General features: G+C 39.9%; 1 long non-coding RNA gene across 1 annotated transcript in view; it reads left to right on the forward strand.

The window, feature by feature from the left end:
- Positions 1–15,772, forward strand: part of LOC145553040 (uncharacterized) — a 462,758-nt gene that overhangs the window by 186,363 nt on the left and 260,623 nt on the right. The gene's annotated exons all lie outside the window — the stretch shown is intronic.

A 15,772-nucleotide genomic window follows, 5' to 3' on the forward strand; every position in this document is an offset into this window, starting at 1 on the left:
TTAACACAATTTAAAAACTGGTGTGTAGTTTATAATGTGCACTTTAAGCTCAAGTTGAAAGTGAGACTGAAGGAGGCGGAGCCTTGCTGCTACTCCGTAACAAACTAGACGTTAAAAAGAGCTATAAGCTATGGACCCCTATGGTTTAACGGATCGATACTCGGGGATTAAAAATCGATACTTTCCAAGGGCGGAAAATATCGATATATATTGCTGAATCGATTTATTTATACAGCTCTAATAATTATGTGAAATTAAATTGTCTAATTAAAAGAAGTTTTATTGCTCTCTGGCATCTCGCTTTGAGCTCAGAGTCCGAGAGGCTTTTCATCTATCAAACTATATTTTTGCATCTTTAGTGGAAATATTGATGTTGATGAGACTTTCTCCAAAATGATAACTTTTTTCAACCTTTATAGCTCCACTGTTGAAAATGAGGCTCCAACAAAATGACATAGAAATAAAATCCAGTCCAACATCTGGTTTGAGTTGATTCCTCTGGAACCTTTTTCCTCTGGGATTGTGGTGAGGTGCGGTGTGGGCCATGTGTCTCGTTGGATTTTTACCCCGGAAGCACATTGGCTAAACCGTGAGTCAAACACCACTGGGATTGACTACTATATATTCCATTGAGGGACAGTAACTTTAACATTACCAGTGGTGGGAAGTAATGAAGTACAAGTACGTCGTTACTGTACTTAAGTACAGTTTCCGTGTATCTGTACTTTACTTAAGTAGATTTAATAATGGCTACTTTCTACTTTTACTCCACTACATTTTACAGTAAGTATATGTACTTTCTACTTCACTACATTTCTACAAAAGTGTTGCGTTACTCGTTACATCCAAGTCTCGTTGCGCTTTTTGTCCATTAAAATGTGAAGTTCAGGGATTTAAGGTGGAGCCGTAAAATCCCAGCAATAACGTGACGTAGTGTCTGTTGTCACCCATCGGCTCCACCTTTACTCGCACGCGGAGCTCCAGACATGCGCAGTGGTTTCCTCTGAGCAGGAGAAGATGTCTGTCTAATGTCAGTAATATAATAGCTGCATAAATCATAGATATGGCGACATGTAAAATCAGCAGCACTTCGCTTTCACAGACGGTGGAACTTCGTCCAACTTTTAGCGTCACCTTGAAGGAAAGCTTAAAGAAAGGTAAGATCTGTGGACGTGATGCTAGCTAAGCTAGCTGTACAGAGACACATGTTGCATCTAAGATGAAAAACAGTTGTCACTCATGCGCTGAATTATTGTGTGGAGGTTTTGACTGAGGTGTTGCGTATATGGGACAACGCTGTGACCAAAGTGCAATATAATAATATGACATTCAACAATCCGATTCTTCTGGACGGATCTTGACTAAGTCCTATAGTGCTGAAGCCTCACTGAGAGCCGTTCTTTGTTCTTGTAATGCTCTGCATACACTGCAGTAGCTATTTCATTAAAATATCTTTATATTTAATTGGTGAATAAATAAAACAAGAACATAAGAACGCAGAGCATGATCATTGCTCTTTGTTTTCATCTCCTGTCATGGTGGCAGACGTTGCAGCAGGAGGGAGGATGAGAACAGTCACGGTGCTCCTCCTGCTTGGTTACTTGTTGCTTATTGGGCCTTGGACAGTGTTCATAGTTGAGCGTTGTTAATTGCTATGTTTAATGGTGCAGACAATTATTATTTCTGACATTGGCAATATGGGCAACCGCACAGGGCGTTATTTCTTTAGGGATGGCAGGAGACCTCTGTGTATTGTGGCACAGAGATGAAAGCAAAACAGAATGAAGAAGAGTTTGAATTGATACTGGTTAAATTTATTTCAGCTCTAAGTATTTAATATCTAGGTGTTTTTATGGGAAAGTGGATCTTTCAGATCAATTTGAGAAGCAGTTTTGATAGGTGCACTAAATTTTATTGTCATGTAGCACGGGGTGCTGGTTTTGATTTGGTCTTGGTTTCAGTGGTCCAGACTAAAACTCTGCTACGAGGCTCCTTGGTTCCATGTCCTACTCTGCCAGTTGGATTTCTTTCAAAATAAATGTGTGGAAAAAAAGTGAAGTTCATGTTATGTTAGGACAGGAGACGAGATGTTTCCATCCCTGAAATTATGATGCATAGAATCACATATCTAAGCCTAAACTATGTTACAGAATAAACGCAATAAAAACATGTTTTATCTGTGACATATGATCATATGATCGGTACACTTAATGATATTAGTGATTAGGTAATCCATTCAGCAAGTACTTTTACTTTTAATACTTAAGTATTTTTAAAAGCCAGTACTTTTTTACTTTAACTTAAGTAAAATGTTAATGTGGTACTTTGACTTTTACTTAAGTACATTTTTTGAGTACTTTCTCCACCACTGAACATTACATACACCTCTCTGAACAGGCAAGGGCGCACTTTCTCCGTTTATAATTAGACATTAAAGCGACTTAAAACCATTCCTCCCTCCCTGGCACCTCCCTGGCCCCCATGGGCACCCATCTGGGCCCGGGCCGGGCTTCCCCCAGCTCCCCCCATGGTTCCGCGCCTGAGAACCAGCTTAAAAGCTAAAATGAATGGTTATATGCCAGACATGGAAAACTGGGATGCACTCCATACATGATGTTCAGGATTTAGGTCTCATGGCATCTCAAGGTGTCAACATTGCAGCCAGTGGGCTGAAGTAGGAAATACAGCTTCATTCTGTAACAATGCAAGAGCTATCCAGCTTTTAGCGCTTCGCAAAAAAATTAATCAGCACAGAAACCTTTTTGTCATAGTACCCCAATTTAAAACTACTTTCAGCCCTGCATATGTCTAAATATACACATCCGTACATCCATACCCACACACACTCAAATGCATTAGCCTAATTTTACATGTACACATTAGTGCTAACTCTGACCTATATTTTTCAGGTAGCAGCTTATTTGATGCCTTTAACATAATTTGAGCAATTTTAAATTCCACCAGATCTTCAAATTTAATCCATCCAAAAACAAATAATTTTTAACTCAATAAAAATAAGATCTGTTGACGTGTGAGCAGAGCATTATATAATAAAACAAACATTTTTCACAAACAGAGACTTGTTCAAAGCATAGAGCCGATGAACTTGGACAGGTATAACTTGGCTTCCTCCTATCATATAAGTAATCCTGATGTTGTTTTCTTGTTTTCTTGTGAGCGACCTGGTTTTAAGCCACTTATCCATTATTACCTTTAACCACAATCCTTTGGTAAACTAACTGTCCAAAAAAAACAGTCGCTTACATGCTTATATGGACCATTAGGGGACGCCCGCTGACCACAGTTTAAGAAAGACTGCCATAATCAATGCATATAAATTTGTTGGTATTGATTGCTTAATCTCTGCTTGCCACTGTCTCTGAAACTATGGATGTGTGTCCCTATGTGTCTGGCAAGTTTTCTGTCAGGTTGAACAGAAATATGAAACCAGTTGTTAACTACTCTGCCAGTAGCATTTCACTAGAGATTCAACGGAGCAGATGGTTTGAATAAAATAGTTCATCTTTGTGGCTGTCCCTTATTTAGTTTTCTTATTAAAAGTTAATGAAGCAGCCTACATTCTAAAGTCACGTCAGATGCCATTTGGCATACAGTGTAGTTATGGTGCCTCCAAAAACATTAAATTCACAAACTATCTTTGTAAAATCAGAGACAAAACTACAGTTGAAACCAGAAGTTTACATATATCGACTAAAAAGACAAATACAACTATTTTATCACTGTCTGTAATTAAATCACATATCATTTACATGTAACTTGATCTTTTGTGTTAGGTGAATTAGAATAACAAGAATATTTCTATTTATCATAATAGTGAGGGAGAGAAGGTCAGAAAGTCATTTTTGCCTGTTGCCCAAGTCTGTGCTAATTGAGTCCATTTTTTTCCTGTGCTCATTTATAGGTTATTTATTGATTAATATACTGCATGTGATTGCTTGTTACTTATTTACTTATTTGTTTATATCTAGTCATTCTGAAGGCTGGGGAGAGGGAAGTCTGGGCCTCCCTTCTGAAGCTGCTGCCTCCGCGACCCGACCCTGGATAAGCGGAAGAAAATAGATGGATGGATATATTACAAACTTTGTATTTATTACCGGAGATGGAGTAGTTTTCAACAAATAAGCAATTTCCCTTGGGGATCAATAAAGTATATTCTATTCTATACTAAATGTATTTATTAATGTCTTGAAAATCAGAAGTTCACGTACATTTTCTCAATATTTGGTTGAATTGTCTTTGAAATATTTGACTTGACTCAATATTTTGGGTTTTCTTCCAGAAGCTTCTCACAAGAGTTTGCTAGATTTCTGGTCCATTCCTCTTATCTGCCCCCAAATTCTCTATAGGATTGAAATCAGGACTTTGTGATGGCCACAACAAATGGTAAATGACTTTGTACTTGCATAGCATCTGAACAAAGTCCAGAGGACCACAAGGCACTTTACACGACACTCATTCACATGCTGATGGTGGCATGTTAGCCACAGTAGCCACAGCTGCCCTGGGGTGGTTTGACAATAGTGAGGGTGTCATACACCTGCAGCACCGGTCCCTCTGACCCCCACAAGCAGGCAAGGTGGGTGAAGTATCTTGTCCAAGGTTGCAGCAACAAAGGCAGGTGGAGCGGGGATCGAACCAGCAGTCCACTGAATGCAATGCAAACTCCTACCACTATCTTCACCATCACCCAAACAAAATATTGACTTTGTTGTCCATAAGTCACTTTGTAACAACTTTGAATGTGTTTTGAGGGCTATTGTCAATTTAGAAGATTCATTTGCAACTGAGTATTTACTCACTGGCTGATGTCTTTAATTGCTTCAATATTTCCACAAATGTTGTTTCTTCATGATGCTATCTATTTAATGAAGTGTACTGGTTCCTCCTGGAGCAAAACAGCCCTACAACATGATTCTGCACAGATGTAATGATGGTGATCATGGTCAAACAGTTTCAATACTTTCATCAAAATACTGGACATGTCCTCAAAATAAAGATCTTGAAAAAGCAATCTGGCTTTTACATGTTTCTTGCAGAAACATGAATGGCATCCTCCTTTCTGAGAAGCCTGTCAGCCTATGTCAATTCAAGATATGTTTTACTGTGGATAATGACATTCTTAGCAGTTTCAGCCAGCATCTTCAATAAAAAATGTTTCATGCTGAAACACGCTTTATGGGATCAATTTTCTTGTAGAAAACATGCTCTATTACTATGGTTTTGCAATTAAACATTTCCAACTGGACAACACAGGCCTGTTCATTTGACCTTACCTGACCACTGATCTCACATATATGTTCCAATTGTTTTAGGACTTTGAGCAGTTGACAACTTATATAATTAATAAAAAATAAAATCATTTTTGGTGATGGGATGGTCACCAACTTGCTATTCCTTTTGCCTCTTAGCAGCTTTGGTCCCCTGTTCTGTCCGTACCAGTGATTAGGAGACCTACCCTGACTTATCCAAGGTACCCGCTGTTTACCATAACCTCAGGGGGGTCTCTAACAAGCATCAAGCCACTTCACTTTCACCTCATTGGCCCTGTGATTGTGCCGTCCATCTGGTTCCTGGTACTTGTTCTCCCAGGGGTTTTCTGTTCCCTCTTTCTGGCCCACAACCTCTGGCCCAGAGGACAAGGCCCTGAGGGATTATATAAGTGATGCACTCAAGGTAGGTACCATCCACCATTCTTCCACTCCAGTGGGAGCAGTCTTCTTTGTGGGCAAAAAAGATGGTTCCTTAAGACCCTGTATCAACTACTGAGGGCTGAATGGCATCACAGTCAAAAATTGTTACCCACTTCCCCTAATCAACACTGCCTTCGACCTGATCCAGGGATCCACAGTTTTTACCAAGCTTGATCTTAGAAGTGCCTACCATCTGGTCTGTATCAAGGAGGGGGATGAGTGGAAGATGGCCTTTAACACTCCAACAGATCATTATGAATACCTCGTAAAGCCTTTTGGCCTGACCGATGTTCCAGGCACTCATCAATGACGTCCTCTGGGACATGGTTATATGATGTGCTTGCGTTTACCTGGATGACATTTTGATTTTCTCTAAGGATCTCACAGCCCATCAAGCTCATGTTTGTTCCGTCATTCTCCATTTGCTGCAGAACAACTTGTTTATTTCTGCAGAGAAGTCCGAGTTTCACAAACATTCTTCTTCAGCCTTGGGTTTCATCATCTCTAACAAGATCTCCGTGGACCTCAGCAAGACGGATGCTGTCAAGAACTGGCCCCTCCCACAAGATCATAGGCAACTATAAAGATTTCTAGAATTTCCAAACTTTCATCTCTGGTTCATCCAAAAATCAGGTTAAAAATCTGCAGTATCTCAAGTCAGCAAAGAGACTCAACCCCAGGCAAGCCAGGAAGTAAGAATGCAAAGCCTGACACACTTTCCAGGCTTCACGAAACTACTGAGTAGGTGCAGGAGGCAAGGCAGGTGGACTATGTGCTTCCCAGGTCAGTACGGCTAGCAGTTATCAAGCTTGAGCTGGAGCAGAAAATAAGAAAGGCCTATCAGCAAAACCCCATCCCAGAAAGTTGTCCAAAGGATCAACTATTTGTCCCTGATCATCTAATACCAGAGGAACTCTCATTTTGTCATGAATCTAGACTTTTTTGTCATCCTGGAGTCACTAAGACCCTATCGATGATCAAAAGTTGTTTCTGGTGGGGAATTATGCTTCAAGATGTTACAGAGTTCATCACAGCTTGCCGAGTTTGCAGTCAGGCTAAACCATCCCATCAGAGAACCACAAACTAGCTCTGCATATTTAGTGATCTCTTCCTGATCACTAAATATCTGCCTCCCTAGGACCATCAGAGTCTGTCCCAACTTTCATGTGTTCCATGTCAAACCTTTCTTCTCATCACAGCGTGCTCCTCCAGACTCCCTCCTCCTGCCTGAATTGTCGCTGTGTGTCTTGCTCATACTATGAGCCGTGTCTTTCAAACCAGATATTGGGGTCATGTCATCTATTAGCTGGTGGACTGGGAGAGATGCGGGCCAGAGGAGTGCTCCTGGGTGCCAGCCTTTCTAAGGAACTTTCATCACTGTAATCCTGACCAGCCAGGCGGTCCTTCTGTTGCCAGACAATAAGGAGGGGATTCAGTCATGATTCATGTTCTATGTCATGACAATGCTGTGTTTAGCCATTCATTCAGCTCACCTGTCATGCCTGATTGCTTACTTGTCTCACCTGGATCTCACTCTACTTAAATACCTCTCAGTCTCTGCCTTCTTGCCAGATTATCAATCGCCTCAAACCAGTAGAGATCCAACGTTTTCTTCCAAGCCTTCAGCGTATTAACAACCTTTTCTGTCCACTTATTTATCTTTTCTGACAGTGTGGTTACTTGCACCTCTCTATCGTCAAACCCTCTGAAGTCACCGCAGTTCTTCTGCTCCACCTGTCCACTGCTCTACAGGTTAGTGAAACCCCTCCTTCATCTGTGCATCACCAGGTTCTCCCCTCAGAGCTGTGTTTGATGACCTCCTTCCTCAGCATCAACCAGAGTTAGAAACTAAAACCATTTGTGTTTTCCTTTTGAGAAATTCTACTGTATGTGTGGTTAAATTACTGGGTCCCCACTATTTGAATCATCCAGTGAGTCAACAAATGATTTCTGCTCTACTTGAGGATATCCCATTGGGGATAAAGAGGAAAATGATGTGTGGTGTAAAACAGGGCTATTTAAATTGTTCTACTACATAATTTAATTTAAAAGTCAATCTCATATATTTCATCAATAATTAAAAAATCTAATGACCAATCTGAGTTAAATTGGAGTTCATTATCATTCTGCTATCAATTTTATACATTCAAAAAGACCAGGAGTTAATTTGTTTCTTAACTCTGGTAACTTGTTTCTACCTCATACAAGTTCAAAGAGAGAAATTGCCGCAAGCTTTTGATTAGTTCAAAGGATACATTTACAGTGAATCCCACCGATCTATTTTTATAGATCGGTTTCTGATGAGAAGCAAAAGTACCAAACTGGACAAAGAAAAACAATGAAAAAAATAACTGAACCTTTGACTATTTAGCAGTTAACAAGTTCAAGCACCTCACCAAAAAACCTTTCCAGATTTTAAGTGACTCATCCCATGCCAAGCAAACTGCTTTCTTGCAGCATTTGATGAGTTATTCAAAAGACATTTTGTGCTATGTCTGTTATGACCCTGCATTAATAAATTGTATACATTTTTGCATTGTATAACATTGATGTTGGCAAAATGAAGGAATCACCTGGAGTGGGGGACTTGAGAGCAAGATGAGCGATATATTTTTAGTTGACAATCACTTTTTCCTGTTACCTAAACAGCTATTTACAGAGACTTTTGTTCATTTTCATGCTTTCAGGGTTTTTTTTATAGTGAAAGATATCGTCTGAAAATCCCAGATCTAAACTTTTATAAGCCTTTTGATATTCAAAACTCGTATGGAATGCTAATGAATGTTGTTCACTGTACAACAGTTTAAAATGTTGGAAACACAGCTGCATAAATAAAACAATTGTTTAAAATTGATTTATTTGTTTTAGTTTTACTTTATTATAATTAATTTTGACCAGAATCATAAAGTAACACATTTTGGAGTAAATTACTAACACTTGAAAGTGTTAAATTAACACAAAAAATAGTTCATTTTTGTTATATCAGTGTTAACCATTGCATCCCAAACAGAGTTAATTTTACTCTGTTTTGTGAGTTAAAAATTAACTCTGATCCAGTGTTAAAAATGTAACTATTTTGAAAGTGTTAATTTAACTCTGAAGAGTGTGGACTATATAAACACTGAAAAGTGTTAATATCAACTCTGTGGGAGTTAAATCAACACTGGGCTTTTTGCTGTGTACTGTAGTGTAGTTATGCATGTAATGTACAAAATAGGAAAGTAGGAATAAAGACTTTTATGAGTAATTAAAATTTTACTTTATTAGCAATAGCAGTAAATCAAAACTAAAGTGTAATTTAATAAAGTGTAATTTAAATACATTACTAATATATTAGTAGTATATTTAAAATATATGTAAAGTATATTAAAAGTATATTTTTAATATAATTCTATGACAGAATTAGTACACTCAAAATATGGAATATTTTGGAATATTTCTCTTGAATACTACATTTAAAAAGTATACTAAGTACTACTTGAAGTTGTTCCAAAAACGTATGTTTAAGTATACTAAAAGTTGTAATTTAATACTATTTAAATACTACTAAAGTATACTAAGCACAAAAAAGTTGTTCCAGTTTAAGTACATTGATCAAAGTATGCTAAAGCATGTTAAAATTTAGTATAATAAAGTATACTTTTTTTTTTACTTGGGTGGAATCGAACCTACAATCTTCCAATCACAAGACAACTACTTTATCCACAGAGTCACAGTCACCCCTTAGTCTAAGATTTACTTTGTTTTACAGTAAAGGATTTACTTTAGTCTAAGATTAGTAAGCTTCAAGCAAAAGTGAGAGTTAGCAGGATTGATAACAGGATCCAAATAACTTAGCTTTGATCATTACTTGAGAGCCAAAGAGTTTGTATGGCATACTTCCACATGATCATTTTAACAAGCCAAAAGAATGAGGAGTATAAAAATGTGGAAATGTTTTTTTTACATTGTTTTATTAAAAAGCTCAACATCAGAATGTGTCTTTAAACTGTCGCAGCCCTAACAAGATGTGTTTGATAAAATGTCCTACACCCTGAACCAGAGGGAGCCCCGATCGAGCCCAGAGAGATCGAGCCCAGAGAGATCGAGCCCAGAGAGAACCCAAAATGCCAGCGTTTGTGTAGCGGCTCGTGTCAATCATTTTTTGATGCACTGTAAAGTCATGAGGTGTATCATGTTTTACTATCTATTTTGTGCAGAAAGTGTAGACCAGCACTATTGTTCTTTCTCCTTTAAAAGTCTGACAAAATCAGCAAGCAGCTTCTTTTGTTGTCTTTGGTAGTGTGGGTGAGTGGACTAAGGTTCTGGATTTAGGTTCTGCTTCCACCACCAGGGTGAGATCTTTCACCAATCAGTTTCTTTCTGAAGAATTCAAAAAATCAAGAAGTAAAGGTGTAACTCTTCATTTTGGAAACTGGGGTGTTCAACAGTTTTTCCTCTGCTAGAAAGTGACTTTTTATCTTTGGAATGAACACAACAACGTTGACTGTTTGTGTTCAATTAAACCACTTCCTTTTCCGGGGATATGTACACATAAGACTAGAAATTACATGGCCGTTTTTAATAATAAATGAAACACTTATGTAGTGTCGTCATATTTTCACATCATTGTACACAAACTTTATTCTTTCAAAGCTATTATTATTCAATGTTAGCCACTCCACTAAAAACCCTTTTGATTGTTCAGTAATACCAGTGTCAGCCAAATCCCATCAGATTCTTATTATCAACTACTTTTGCATATGTAAATTTTATGAGTGCAAACTACTAACCACAAGGCCCCTCACAAAGCTTAGATTGATTTGCTTCAGAGGAGACTATTATGGAAAGAACAATTGACATGTCAGTTTCTGAGGAGCGCTTCATCCATCACTGTCCAACGGCCTTATTAGTTCTTCACTACAAAGGAATTCCTAATTCACCTCTGAGGTTATTAAGCTGCTGCTAACACCTCTCTTTTATGGAAATTCCTATCAATGCACTCTTTATTCATTTCTCTCATTTATGCACAAGATAAACACAGTGAATCCACATAAATTGATGCAAACAGAAACATAACTGATAAGAACATCTTTCACAACATCTCCAATAATTGTGCAAACTGATGGAAACATTTAATCAACAGCTTGCCCAGCTGCTCATTACTTGTACATTGTAGAACGAAAAAGAATACAAAACACTTTGCGTGAGAGTGAGAGAGCTTTTCCATTTTTTCCTCACAAACACATTCATGAAAATAAATGGTGGCTGATGGACAGCTATTAAAACTCAGCTCCTCTCTGCAAAATGCAGCTGTTAAATCAAGGTGTGACCACTAATTAGCATCACAGGTGTGTCTACAATCTTGTAATCAGTCAGTGGACCTACAGATGGGCCTACAGGTAGTTTCTGTGCTGTTTGTTGACATGATGTGTGCCACACTCAACATGGACCAGAGGAAGCAAAGAAAGAGTTGAGAGTAGAAAGACAACTATAGACAAGCATGTTAAAGGTAAAGGTTATAAGTCCATCTCCAAGCAGCTTGATGTTCCTCTGACTACATTTGCACATTTTATTCAGAAATGTAAGATCCATGGGACTGTAGCCGACCTCCCTGGACATGGCTGCAGGAGGAAAATTGATGACCAAACAAAGACAGATAAGGTCATGGGTCCTTGCAACAGGATGGTAACCTAAAACACACAGCTAAAAGCAATAAGAGGAAAACATTGGACTATTCTGAAGTGGCCTTTTATGAGCCCTGACCTGAATCCTATTCAGCATCTTTGGAAGGAGCTGAAACATGCCGTCTGGAAAAGGCTTCAAACCTGAGACAACTGAAGCAGTTTGCTCATGAAGAGTGGGCCAAATACCTGCAGAGAGGTGCTGAAGTCTCATGGACAGTTATAGGAATCGTTTGATTGCAGTGATTGCCTCAAAAGGTTGTGCAACAAAATATTAAGTAATTATATTATTATTAGTAAAAATATTATTAATCAAACTAATCCCAATAGCAGTTAGTACATGAAGAAGTGTTAATCCAAACCATTCCACTTTATAAATCGAATTTTGAGAAAACATGAAGCTGCCAAATTCTCTCTTTCCATCGATTGTTTGCATCAAACAATGAAGCATGAAGGATAAACCAAATCTCATATTTCTCCTTGGAGGTTCTTGTTCCTTCTTGAGTCTTCATGTTAAAAGTGCAAGGAGTAAAGTACATATGGCATGAAACATAAAACCTTCAGTCATATGTTTATTACTGAATTTGTTAATGCATGAAATTATATCTTCAAGACATGTTGGACAGTTTTCAAAAATGTAATCAAAGAAGCCTAAGGAACAAATATTAACTATGTATGCATTGCTTGTAGTTTGAATTAACCTAAAAATTTTGCGTAAAATTGTTTGATTGCATTAAAATCCCACAAACCTTGCTGGTCCACCAGACTCACAAACATTAACCAAATGATAAAAACATAAAAGCGTTGGCTCAGAAGGTGAAAAAAAGGCTGGCACTGGTTGTTGTTGCCATGAAAGAAAAGAAGTTCAGGGTTATGATTTCAGCACATGGTCTTTCTGCATTGAGTTTGCATGTTTCCACATGCATGTTCTACCTGACCTTGTGATTGATTAGTGACCTGGCCAGGATGTTCCCCTTGGACCTCTGGAAATAGGCACCATCCTTCCTGTGATCAAGCATCACATAGATGGTTAAAAAAACTCTCTTTCAGACTACCTACATGTTTCAACTTCCAACCCTCACTTTGCAATCCTACAATGTTGTTTAGTACACACACATGACCTCGCTGCCATGAAAACTGTGTCATAAACTGCGGGTGGGGGCTCACTAAAAGTAATCACTTCTAATACCTGAGCGATGTTTTCCTTTCTCTCACTTGCAGAATTTTATATCACTGTATTAAACACACCAATAGCCTATCTTCATTCAAAAGAAATAGCTTTTCAAAGATTCATAAATAGTTGTTTGAAATCTGTGTTGATCCTATCTGGCATCAGAACACAAGTGTGCATCATCTTTTGCAGCATGTTGCATCAGTGCACTTTAACACACACCAAAGCAGGCAGAGAGAAAAGTTGGGCATTGCTGCTTGTCACAAACACGCCGCATGGCCCTGGGAGTCCTTCATCCCTTGGGTTGGGGTTACCTAGACCTGATCGTCATCACACCTGATGCTTGTAACTGCTGGCACTCCCTCAGAGCCTGTTTTCCATTCTCAGACTGTAGTGTCTGACTCAGAGATGTCGGAGCCAGATGTAAATCTTGCAGGGACTCTTGAAACAAGATAATACTTTACTGAGAATATAGAGCAGTGGTTCTTAACCTTTTTTGAGGTACCGAACCCCCCAGTTGCATATGCGCATTCACCGAACCCTTCTTATTCCAACTCCCCCACCCCCGACACACAAAATACTTTGCGGTATTCTGATTTAGTAATGTAATTATATTAGCCGTGTTGCCACCCCCACACCACTAGAGGCAGTACCAACCCCGAAAAGATGCGACTAAGGAGCAGATTTAGACTATAGAATTTGGTAAAAACTGTGAGCTTTGCTGAAGTAATTAAAGACACAAGTTCAAATCCATGCTGAGAGTGGAGCTCCTTCAATCAGGGCTCCTCCGCAGCTCTGATTGGCTAAGCAATGTAACGTGATCCTCTGATTGGCTAAGCAATGTAACGTGATCCTCTGATTGGCTAAGCAATGTAACGTGATCCTCTGATTGGCTAAGCAATGTAACGTGATCCTCTGATTGGCTAAGCAATGTAACGTGATCCTCTGATTGGCTAAGCAATGTAACGTGATCCTCTGATTGGCTAAGCAATGTAACGTGATCCTCTGATTGGCTAAGCAATGTAACGTGATCCTCTGATTGGCTAAGCAATGTAACGTGATCCTCTGCAGCAAGTGATGGCAAAGCGGGGCGTCATCACGACTTTACACAAGTGTGTCTTTACCTCCGCAGCAGAGGCTCCAACGAACCCCTGAGACCGACTCATCGAACCCCTGGGGTTCGATTGAACCCAGGTTAAGAACCACTGCTGTAGAGGAATATAATTATATTAATTGTTAAAAGTCATGTTGCTGGTTGATTCACATTAAGATATGCTTTGACTGAAAAGAAATGTACTGGGTCAATCTAACCTAGAAGTCAGAAAGGAATTCAGATCGGAGAGATGTGGAATAAACTATCAGCAAAGAGGGAAAGGTTAGGCGCTAGTGTGCAGTAATGGAGTAGACGTGTTTTGTAGAGCTCCGTGTCACTGCCTTCATTTAACATTTAATTTCTGCACCAAAGCTCTACATTTTTTTCACTGAAGGACTAGTTGGCATCTGTTTTTTTTGGCATTTTACATTATGCCGAGGAAGGACGAAGACCAGAAGTCGTCTGCTCAGGCGGGTTCCACTGTTAGCAACAAGGCTATCTTAGCCGCCGTTAATAGCCACAAAGACGATCTTTCTAAAGTCTACACACTCATGGATACTCTCAAAAAATCATTGGAAGGACGTCTGGACTCCATTGAAGCTCGGTTAACAACCCTACAGACAGAGCACAGTGAGGTCCGGCACCGTTTGGATGACATGGATGCGGCTCTGACCTCTACCGATGCCCGTGTTTCGGCCCTGGAGTCATCCTTCAGTGAGCTAGCAGCGGCTAACGGGCTACTTAAAAAAAGGTGGATGATTTGGAGGGGCGCTCGCGCAGACAAAACATCCGGATTGTTGGTGTCAAGGAAGGAGTAGAGGGTGGTCGCGCTGAAGGAGTAGAGGGTGGTCGCGCTGAAGGAGTAGAGGGTGGTCGCCCTGAAGGAGTAGAGGGTGGCCGCCCTGAAGGAGTAGAGGGTGGCCGCCCTGAAGGAGTAGAGGGTGGCCGCCCTGCAGAATTTGTCTCAAAATTTATCTCGGAGTTGCTGGGACAGGACAACTTTCCCAAGCCCATAAAAATTGATAGGGTGCATCGTGCCCTGAGACCGAAGCCTCTTCCCAATGAACGTCCTCGCCAGAGTGCACAATGACCACGACGTGATGAATATTCTGCGGTTGAGTCGGCAGCAAGCCCCGCTGATGTACCAAGGCCAGAAAGTTTTCATATTCCCAGACTACACAGCTGTCATGAAATCTGGAATAAGCATGTGAGATCTGTCCAGGTACACGCAGAAAACGGGATAAAGGCCTGGGAAATAACAGTAAACCTTGTATGATGATTTAATGATGATTATGGTTTGTAACAGGTTTAATGTAATAATACACATGCCAATGAAGAAATGTCTGTAATGTATGATCTGTATTTTTAATCAGTTGAATGTTATAATAATATATGTTCTGTACTCTTAATCAGTTGATTTTATTACATTATCGAAATTGAGGTTTGAACAACTTGATTGTTGTATAATAATCATTGATTATTAAAGATTAAGGATAATGAGTGAGGAAGAAACATACTGAAGTAAAATGTCGACAAAGTAAAACATTCCTGAGCGGGGGCGATGGGTGCGGCAGAATCAGAAACAGATGGTCAACGGTAAACAAGGGAAGTACAGACGATGGGGTAATGAGGAAGGAATGTGTCACGAGGGAGTTGGGGAAGGTTGGGACTTTCCACAGACAGTGAGAAGTGGTGGGGAGGTTCTAAAGTGATGCAGCCCTGCCCCGAAGACTGCCCTACGTTGAGAGGGCTTAAAAGGTGGAGCTCAGGAGAAGAACGGGGTTCTTCGTCCACGGCGCAGAAGAGGAGCCAACAAGAGGAAGCAGGCTAAAGACCAGCAGAGGACCACACCCCGGGACCAAGGGAAGCTCAAAGACTTCACGCCACCGAGAAGGGACGAGTTCCACCAGCCACCGACCCTGGTTCCAGATCCGACCAACTCCTCTGCCTCTACCCAACGCTCTCAACTCAGTTGCAGCCGACTTGGAAAAGAGACGGAGGTCATTTGAAGACAAAGATTCTGCATGTTATAAGGACAACGTACGGTTTTGCTCCGCTTCTCTTCAGAAAAGAGGACTTTGCTCCAGCTGGACAAAGACTCTGACCAAGGACATCTAAAGATTACAGCTGCCGA

The sequence above is a fragment of the Poecilia reticulata genome, chromosome 10 (genome assembly GCF_904066995.2).
Source record: "Poecilia reticulata chromosome 10, P_reticulata-male-v2, whole genome shotgun sequence".
In the NCBI taxonomy this organism is placed as follows: domain Eukaryota; kingdom Metazoa; phylum Chordata; class Actinopteri; order Cyprinodontiformes; family Poeciliidae; genus Poecilia; species Poecilia reticulata.